Consider the following 11,061-nt stretch of genomic DNA (forward strand, 5'->3'; position numbering starts at 1 on the left):
ATAAAGTATATAGGGTCTGTTAGGTTGTAGATGATTCTTTTTTATTCTGTTATTGTAGTGTTGTGTTGGTTAGCCAGATCACATGCAGATGTAGATTGGGATTTTTTTTAATGGGTATTAAAACAAAATATCCATTAGAGTTGGGAGTACAAACACTTGTCTAATCACACTTGCCTATCACACAACCCCCCACCAACACACCTAATATAAATATACGAGAAACATAAGAAGCATTTGAATGAGAAATCTTAGATTGATCAGCTGAAGCAAATTAATTAAAGATGTATCAGATCGATTATATAAAATCTGACTTAACAATTTTATTTACATGACTACTCAAAACTGACTTATCTCCATTATTGAAATTTTGTTATTCCTTACTGCCCACATGTAAGATAGCTCTAGGCTCTAAGCCATATTAGATATTTGAGTGACAGCAAATGCATTAGAGAAGAGACTTTTCTTCGGTTCTTCCTGCCTGCTCACAGACAGGACAAGACGTTTCAGTAAGACAGTAACCAAACCTTTCCTAAACCAAAATTCACCTACAACTAATCAAACCCTTCACAACTCTCCAGATAAAGAGCATAAAACGGGGTGGACCTGGAAGTGGAACAGGAAGCTTCCAAATATTGCCCATCAAATCCCGAATGTCACTGCACAACAAATTTTTAAATCCAGCCCACTCCAAATACCAGAACGATACGTATCGGGGCTGATACGTGTCAATATTTTGAATCTTGAACCAAAATTCAAAGTCTGAATGATCTTAATTATCCTCAGCCCACTCTTCAAATTCGGACGAAACTTCACGAGGATTTGATTTTCTTCAAGATGGGATGACTTCAAAAACAGACAAATTGCTGAAATTTAGCTGAAAACAGGATGATAAAAATAATGAAAGTAAATTTCGACGGTGCAGGTACGTCAAGTAACTCTAAATTTGTTCTTTCTTTCCTCATCAGTGACTGTGGAATTTGAAATGTTTTTTCTTTGGAAGGAAGTTTAATGTAATAATGTTTAAGAAGAGACTGCTTCTCCCAGGGATTATCTTGGGTGTTGACTCTTGATTGATCAAGATTATGCATGTTTGTGCCATAAATTAAGAAAACATGAAAAAAAAGGGTTTCTAGCCGTTAAGGGCAACTTTTTGCCCTTGTTATCAATAAAAATAATATTTTTTATATAATAACCGAAATGAAATCTTTTTTTTTTTAAATATTAAATAAAGTCATTTATCTTCCTCCTCTGTATTTGGGTGGCTTATCTGTTAACATTTGCCATCGACAACTCTAAATTAAGTGACGACCTTTTAGGTGGATCAGGACTTTCAATCCATCAGCCATGTGTGCCATCAAGAACGAAACAAAAGCAGATTCCTCCAATCCAACCGGTTTGAACTCGAACTGCTTCAGCAGCGAATCTATCACGTACTTCATCTGAACAAAAGCCATCTCTTTCCTCAGGCACACACTGCGTTCAGCTTGAAACACCGGGAACTTGAGGCGCCGCTTGGACCCAAGACACAACGCTCGTTTAATCTTCAACAGCAAAGACGGGAGCGGATGCACGCTTGGTGCTTATCTTGGAGGTTATGTGGAAAGCTCTGGCCAGAACCGAAACGTGAAGCGAAGAATCCAAGCAACCAGGATCAATTCTTAGCGATACCATGCACACTGTGTCGAAGGCGAACCTCCTTGGGTCTACTACTTGGCCGGTTTCCATTGCAGACGCAAGTACCGACACCAAGTGATCTGTCACTACTTCCTCCAACGTCTTCCCGACGAATTCCTGCAACGACATGGTACTGAACTCATGGCTTGCTAACTTGCGCTAGGCGCACCAGATGAGCAAGTTGAATATACCACAACCGAGCAAGTCTCTCAGGATGTCGGTGAAGGGTTTGTCATGATGACTGTCCATTTTGCACCAAAATGTTGTACCACTATTGTCTGCATCAGGGATTCCGTGAGGAGGTCCGTGTACCAGTCTAAGAGATGGCAATGGTTCATCTAGAAGGAGATCAAGCACCCAATTAGAGGGTAGGTTGGTAGGCCATCGCCGGAGGACTTACACAGACGCAGAGGAAGACGATCAACAGTGACAGAGGAAGACGATCAACAGTGACATTGCCCTTGTTTGATATTTTCCCCAAAAAGATATCCCATTTTAGTTATTAAAAAAAAAAAACTGTCTCTCCACCTGGAAGCTTTTAACATTGGATCCAGCGCATAAGCTATTTTTTTTTAACAACGATTTAGGTTATGGATACAAATCAAGTTGTCTTATTGAATTTTTTTTTTTTTTTTTTTATTATTAGCAAATGAATACATGCTTTGCACATAGCAAATTTAGATGATTATAGTAAAAATATGTTTTCAATATTTTCTACAAATTATTATACTTCTATGTGTATAAAAATAATACTTATTTATTATATTTGTTTTTTATTTAATATGATAAATATATGATATTAGAGATAAATCTAAATGTTTTTCACAAAAAGGTTGAATTGTTGATCCACTACTAAACATGAAGACAATTTCATTTCGTGTTATTAAATTTTGCAAATATTTCATTATCAATAAAAACAATTATTCTTTCACACTTAATTTTTTTTTTAATACGATTAATATAAAATGTTAGATATTTTCTAGAAAGTTCATATATATATATATATATTTGTAATATTTGTAATTTTATTTTTTTTTATTTTTATTATTTAATTATGAGATCAAAGGTTGACATATTTGACTTGAAAGGTTAAAATGTTGATATGCTAGGCTTCCATTAAATAGGAAAATAATTTCACTTTTGGATTAATTTTTAAATTTCATTTCCATCATTAATAACAATATTCTTGTTTAAAACATTTATTTTTCTTAACATAATTAATATAAAATATCATAGATTTGCCAAATGTTTTCTATAATTTTTTTTGTATTTTTCATAATTTTTATGTTATTTATTATTTAATTTTGATATCAAGGATTGACATATTTGACATGAAATGTTAAAATGTCAATTCATCGCCAAATAAGAAAATAATTTAATTTTTGGATATTTTTGAATTTTGTATTTTATTTCCATAATCACTAAAAGAATTTATTTATAAAAGATTGACAGATTTGACACAGAAGGTTGGTTTGTTTAATTATCACTAAATAGGAAAATAATTTTATTTTTGGGTTGGTTTTAGATTTTGTATTTCTTTTCTAACATCAATAAAAAATAATTATTATTTATCACACTTATTTTTTTTTAATATAATTAATATAAGATATTTAAGAGAGACCAAATTCAATGATATGAGTATTTTAGTAAAATATTACATTAAATCAAAGATAATAAAAACTAATACTTTAAATATAATATTTACTAAGAGGAAATTGAATGAAATCTAATGCCTTTACAATTATATAATGACTAGATTAAAAAATAAATAAATATTTTAATCAAATAAAAGTTAATTCATGTTAGAAAGGAAATGGAATACAACCGTGTAAGATGAATGGAGTTGTTGCACAATGTACACCAATCTTTCTTTCTCCATTCTATTTTGAAATCGAGCCACCCTTACGGGTGAAGTGGCGAAATCCTGTTTCAATCTGAATGTGTTTGAAGTTTGAACAACTAAGGATACATCTTATATGCTCATATGGTCACGCTTTAGGTAAAAGGTGCATTTGATGTGCTTGACGAAATGGCTCAAAAAACAAAAGCACCCGTTCCACGCGTATTGTTCTCCGGATGCGTCCCCACTATTGGTTGGTTCCATGGATTCTTGCGCAAGCATATGCTCATGCCTATGCCTTTTAATCGTCTACACCTCAACCTCACTATGATCACGGTCAAAGGTTTGCATTGACCATTGACCTGATCAGATAATCCCATCAACTTTCAACATTGTCATACCCATTATTAAAGAACCCATCAACTTCAACTTGCACTGTAATTTGGCCCGACCTATTATTATACGGCCACGTGAAATGACGTAATGATTAGACGATAATTCAATATTTTTGATCGTCTCGTTAGGTTAGATCAGCTTGGGTACTTCAGGCACTTCGATTAAGATTGAGGTTTGAGCAACTTGTGGTGATCCGACCTGCCGAGGTGTCACACAGTTCATTTTTAGAAGTTAGTCAGTGACTTCAACCTTTCTGGGATCATACTATACGTCTGCAAGTCTTATCTCATCCGGATCAGACTGACTCAATAAGACTTATCAGTTTATACAAAGTCCATCTTTGGGTGCGAAACAGATTCTGGGTAACGTGGGCTGGAGATCTCGAATGTGTTTTGTAAGACCTACGGTAGTTTGTCTATATAGGGGTTTCACTTCCAATTTTATAAGGTACGGGCGATGTTTGAATTAGCTTTCTAGTTTTCTTGCTTATAAAGCTCTTCAGCTCACACTACATTTTTCGCTAATTCAAACATCGGAATACCCACACTAAATAAACCACCTCGGGTCCTTTAACCATGTTCTCTTAAAGTTTGACTGGACACTTAAGTAAACTGATGTTTGAACTGCCATCTAGCTAGGAGCGAACAGATTGTTTACCATCATCCACCACCTATTTGACATATATATTTCATCTTCAAAAGCCAGGCGTGGACAACTTTGCAGAATTCACATCAACGCCCCTGTGCTCATCCCAGCCGTGTATTAAAAATATCTCCCATGATAAATACGGAAAATATTCTCAATGCACGCTTGAGATGTGTATGATCTCAAAATTACACTGTTAACCTGCATCTATTATTTCCCATTCTAGTGCAGAATGTCTGTCTTGTGCATTAAATATTAACGGTTTTCTCCTGTTGGCCACTTTCACCCTTAATCAACAAATTAATTAATTTCTAATCGCAGAGTTTACTCTATGGGGATTCGGAGCCCATCTGAATTCGGCAGCTTGTCTGCTATGAGAGAAGATCCCAGTCATCCCACACTAATTAACCATTGTTAAAACGCTTAAAAGTCACTTCGAATTTCCCTGCCGAACCACGTCAGCTCCATATATGTAGGTGGATCCTATGTAGCGGGCTGACATGGCATATCTTGATTGACTCAGCATCTCTTCATTGACAATGTACCAACCGGCCACTGTAACTGCACATTAGGGAGATTGACTCAGCTCCATATAGTAGTAGTCTAGTAGATCTGAACTCTTTCATTCTATTACATTGGGCCATTGGCTAATAAGTGGAGAAAATTAAGTTTAATTAATGATGAGGGTAGATTTAAATTCAATTATATACCCTCTAGATAATTTTGTTTATTATTAACTAGATAAAAAGTCATAATACCTTATTACCCTGTTTTTCAGTCTTCTTTTTTATTTATTTATTTTTTAATTTTTGTGGTAAGAATTTTCAGCCTTCTTATGCTAAGATCAAAATGCAATCTTTTGATATGAAAGATTTTTTTCCCCTGGCTTTGAAACAGAAGTTTTGAGTTGTGTAATTTCTCCAAAATTTAGGTTGTATTTGGTTTAAAAGAAAAGGTAGGGAAAATAAGGAAAAGGCAGAAAAAAACAACCTTAAAGAATTTACGTTCTTATCGAGTTTGTTTATTAATGTCTTATAACTATTAGGTATCATGCTGGCTTCTACCTTATGCACTGATGCAAAATTATGATAATGCAAATGATGTGGGTGCAAATTCTGCTTTAATTTTTACTTCAAAATTTACCTTATTTTGCGTTCTTTTTTCTTGTATGCATTTATACTAGTGCAAATAAAATTGCACTACAACCAAACTTAGCCTGGAATTTTTATATTGGAAAAAATAGTTGAGCAATGCTAGTCATGTATAAATACATCAGCATGGCTAAAGCTAGAGTAAGGTGACGGTGGAAATCTGTTATATATTTTGAAACTTGAACATAGGGAATTGGGACTATTTTGAGTTGCATTTTAAGATCCAAGGGTGCGTTTGGCATTGACGACTATGGATTCTCATTCCATAGATAATAAAGTTGAAGGGGTTCTTAAAGGGTTAAGATATACTTCAGGTATATTTTCAGAGTATATCTGGGATGCTCGTAACAAATGCATTTTCCAATGGGATGCTCATGACAAATGCATTTTCCAAGTGTATATCTTCAGTGTGTACTTTAGAGTATATATGGGATGCTTGTAGCAAATGCATTTTCCAAGGGTATTCGGCTCAGTCCATGGGTGTATATCCTTTCTGTGGTGAATGGCGTAATATTCAACAAACAGCAACACATGAGGATGTGGGGGGGTTCAACACATGTGCAGGAGTATGGAATCAAACTGTGTCCCTGCTGAGGCGGATGTCATTATTTACATTGATGCTGCTGTCAAAGATGAATACAGTTCTGCTGAGTGGGTGATTAATGGCATGAATAATAGGTTCATCAAGGCAGGAGTTACTCCATCTCCTCTTTTTAATGTTGAAGGTGTGAAAGCATGGGCTATTCTCTCTTCTTTAAAGCATTGCTTGGCGTTTTATCATCAAAAAATCTGTGTGGTAAATGACAATCTCAACGTGATTGTCATTTTCATGGGCTTCTCAACCAGTTATATCTGACATTAAGAGCGTTGCTGCTTGTTTTGATGATTTATGTTTCGTTCATGTGCATAGATCTTTAAATTTGAGTTCTCATACTTTGGCTACAAGATTTAGGGGAATTCAACATGAATCTGTTTGATTTCTCCTCCTGAAGTACTCCTTGACTTTTTTAGCAATTGAAATTTTAATTACAGCAAAAAAAGATATATTGATTATTATTAAAATTGCAAAAGGCCAAAAGGGTAGTCTGAGGGGTCGTTGATAATCGTTTGATAACACCTCAATGGAATGACTTATTTCTTTGCCTTTTTGTTGAACTAGTAAACTTGCACGTGCTTTGCATGTGGCAATTTTAGATGATGAAAATAGTAATATACATCCAAATTATTTTAAATTTTGAATATATTTCTGTGTATAAAATAATTCTATATTATAGATGTTCCAAATGTTTTCTACAAATATTTTGTATTTTTTGTGTTCTTATCTTTCTTTCATTTTTATTTTTTAATTATTGACGTCATGGATTGACCCATTTGACCTAGATGGATGATCTTACCCACAACCTAGACAAAAGGACAATTTCATTTTTTGTTCAATTTTGAAAATAAAAAGTGATTTATATTGTTAAAAGTGTTGGATATAGATCTAATAACATACTTTATTGGTGAGAAAATATCTTAAATATATTATTTAATGAGAGAGAATAGACGTTAGTACTTCAAATATACGACTTAATGAGAGGGATTTGAATGACATCATTGGTCAATCCATTTGACCCAACCCATGACCCAAAAAAGAAAATAGTTTGGTTTTTAAATTTTCTCTACTTTTTTTATTTTTGTGATTCTTTTTAATTTCTATTTTTAAAATTTTATTATTTGACTATGACATCATTTCATTTCTAGGTTGATTTTAGATTTGATGTTCCATTTTCATCATTAATAAAAATACTTCTTATATTTTATACTTATTTTGTTTAGTATGATGAATATATAATATTAGAGATATGCCCAATTATTTTTGTTTTTTCTATATTTTATATTTTATTTATTTTAATTTATTATTATTATTATTATTATTATTATTATGGCATTGCTGATTAACTCATTTAACCCCAAATGGTTGAATTGCTTATCCACCACCGAGAGGTAAGAAAATGGTTTTGTGTTCAAATTACTTTTAAAAATATTTATTTTCATACTATTAAAATTAATGTTGTGGATTTAATTAGTATAATTTAATGATGAGAAAAATATATTTCAAATATAGGATTTAATGAGAGAATATGACTTAGATATGAGATTTAATGAGAGAGAAGAGAATAGGAAAATAGTTTTATTTCTAATTGGTTTTAAATTTTATATTCCATTTCCATAATTAATAAAAATATTTCTTATTAATCATAATTATTATTGTTTAATATGTTGAATATATGATATTAAAAATGTTCCTAAATTTTCTTTAATTTCTATATTTTTTTTGAATTTTTATCTATTTTTGAATTTTTTATTATTCAATTGTGGAAACATGAGTTGGCCCATTTAACCCAAAATGGTTTAACTTCTTACCACCACCTAGATAAAAACATTATTTTTTCCATGTAGTATAAGTTTTTATTTTATTGGAATTATTAATTTATTATGTATGGATTTAATTAGTGAAATTTAGTGATGAGAATAAATAAAAATGCTTTAAATATATGATTGAATAAGGGTGAATGGGAGTTAATACCTTAAAAGTGGGATTTAATGATTGAATTGAATTCATTGAATAATAGTATTTAATTTACATTTTTTACCCTCACAATAAAGGGATCATGTTTCAAAAAATGAGGTATTTTAGTCAGAAAAAAATCCAAAAATTTTAGAGACTATTAGTAATTTTTATAGTACTAGTAATTATGCACATGCTTTGCACGTGACAATTAAAAATTTAATATATATGGCTGAAATATTAAAAATGGTGCTATAAACGGGATACAACATTAAAAATATGGTATCATGTCAAAAGAATAACATAACATGAATAAAAGTCTTAAAGAAAAAAGAAATGTACACAAGAGTCTTAGCATGCCTTTAATCTCAACAAATTGCCCAACTTTGATGATAAAACCTTAAATTATCTAAAGAAATGCACATATACAAGGGGAGAGGAACCAATTTGTTTGCTTTTTTTTGAGGATTTACACAAGAGTTGATTAGTTGCTTCCAAATAGAAAATTTTACTTTTGGAGGAATGAGACCATGTTAAAGAGCTTTGAATAGGGAAGGGTTAGAATTGGGGCTTGGGTGAAAGGTTCTATAAAAACATGTAGGTGAACCATCAAATTGGCATGAAACAATCTCACTTGATAATTTATTCTTAGTTAAGATATTCAACACAAATTTTATATGGGCTCAACAAACCCAAGAAACTCTGTTCACTTGAGTGGATCACTTTCATTGATCATGGCAACATCTGTCCTTAGGGAGGACCGTTATGTTTATAAAGAAACTCTCAAGGGATAAGAAATTTATCATGGGCAATGGGTATCCAAGGTATTTGTTGTTGTTTCTGGTGTGTTTAAGGGGATGTGGTTAATTGCTGCCTAAAGAAAGGTGAGGGAGATTTTGCTTTTGCTCTATCATTCTCAATGCCTTAGTAGTAGTAGTGGTACTTGGGTGAATGGGATCTATTTTACAAAGGAGACAAGTTAAAGAAACCCCAAAACCCAAAAATAGTTACTAATGAAGCAACGAATAATCAGCTTCAATTTACTGGTTAGCTTTATAAGGAAAAGTGTTGGAAGGTATATTGGACAGTAAAATTGAGTGAAGAAGTATTGTTATGTCTTTAGGTCAAAATGAGATTTTAAGTGTGTTCAACACTATCCAAAAGTCTTTATTTATTTAGCATCTATACATTAAGCAGATAATTCTGCTTGCACATTCAAAACCTACTTTCTCTAGAATCTTAGTATCAAATTTAAGCATAGGATATATGGAACAACCCATATTCATAGACCAAAGGTAGCAATAATAAAGGATAAGTCTTTTGAGATTACATGATAGATTACAATGAAAATTGTATTAAATCACTACAATTTTGTAAGAGCTATTTTAAAATGCTCAACGATGAGTTTAGGGGTGGATATTGGATAGTGGATTGCTTCCACCTTTCCTCAGATCTACCCCTGAGTTGTTTATAGGTAATAGGGAACTTATTTTACTCTTTCTTGGATTCACTTCAGTTTTATGTAGACCTAGCAATTGGGTTGGGTGGGTCAGGTTAGGATTGGGTCAAGACACCTCAGGTCAATTTTGGGTTGGTCAGCAAATGCCAAACCCTAATCCTAAATGTTTGGGTTAGGGTTGACCCATGGGTCAATTTGGACCATTCCTAAAAATAACTAAAATTTAAAAAAACAAAAAAAAAATCATGAAAATGTTGGTTTCTTCTCTTTTCACTTTCAATGTGGGTTGGGTTGGGCTTCACTTTTATGGGGTTGGGTTGCATTGACAACGTGGGTTTCACCTAGACTTATTTATATGGGTACCTCCCTAGAATATAAGACACTCACTTAGGCAGAACTTAAGTGCACATGCAAAAAAATTAGTAAGATATATATATGGGAGCAATCTAGAAGTATTAGGAACTTTATTATAATGTGAATTGATAAAGAAAAGAAAATGGGTGGATTCAATTTTATGAGCAAGCTCATAAAAAAAGAAAAAAAAGAAAACACACTTATTCCAAATTGATCGTAGTTTAGAAAAAATTGCATGACAACTTATAATTGACCATTTACATGTCTATAAGGAGATAGGTTATAGAGCAGACTTCAAATCATACATGGGATGATCAACCAATATGATGCAGCCTCTACTTTGATTGCTTTAATTTCTATTGTAATTGGTGTTGGTTAAGATTTAGAAATATGGACTTTGCATTTTCAGTCAAAAATTTATGAAGAGATTTTAAGGTTGAAAAATATTTTGGGTGTCTTATTTTTAGAATCTAGTGGTTGAGTTGAAAGGCTTGTACACATATGGAACGTTGGGATGCAGTGTATGCTCTAGATTTGTACTTGGGTAAATTAATGAAGAAAGAATTTGAATTGAAGTTACAACTTTCCTTGGAGACTTGAGGTAGTTGTATCGATTTAGTTTCAGGAAATGTTCAATTACTCTGTTTAGTATTTAGTATTTACTGCCAAAGTGCTAAGTTCCAACAATGTTATTGAAGCTTGTTAGTGGACCGGGCAAGGAACTTAAGCAGTGTAGCATCTTTTCAAAGTGCTAAGTTCCAACAATAAGGTGGCTCCCTCTATACTTTGTTTTATTTATTTATTTTCATACTTGCACTTTTCTTTTCTTTTTCCTTTTAATGAACTTTTGCTTAGCTATTCATTCAAGATGAAAGAAAATAGTGGTTTGAATTGGGACTACATCTCTGTGATTTTATTTTTTTATCAGCTTTTTATATTAACTTCATAAAACAAGGTTTCCCTTTCCTAGCTATAAAATGTAATGCCAATT

The 11,061-nt window shown here is 32.5% G+C and overlaps 1 pseudogene; it reads right to left on the reverse strand.

The window, feature by feature from the left end:
• Nucleotides 1-1,292: 1,292 nt before the first annotated feature.
• LOC148800941 (cytochrome P450 94B3-like) lies at nt 1,293-2,117 on the reverse strand (annotated as a pseudogene).
• Nucleotides 2,118-11,061: the final 8,944 nt, after the last annotated feature.

The sequence above is a fragment of the Nelumbo nucifera genome, chromosome 3, assembly GCF_055504915.1.
Source record: "Nelumbo nucifera cultivar China Antique chromosome 3, China Antique-T2T, whole genome shotgun sequence".
NCBI classification, from domain to species: Eukaryota; Viridiplantae; Streptophyta; class Magnoliopsida; order Proteales; family Nelumbonaceae; genus Nelumbo; species Nelumbo nucifera.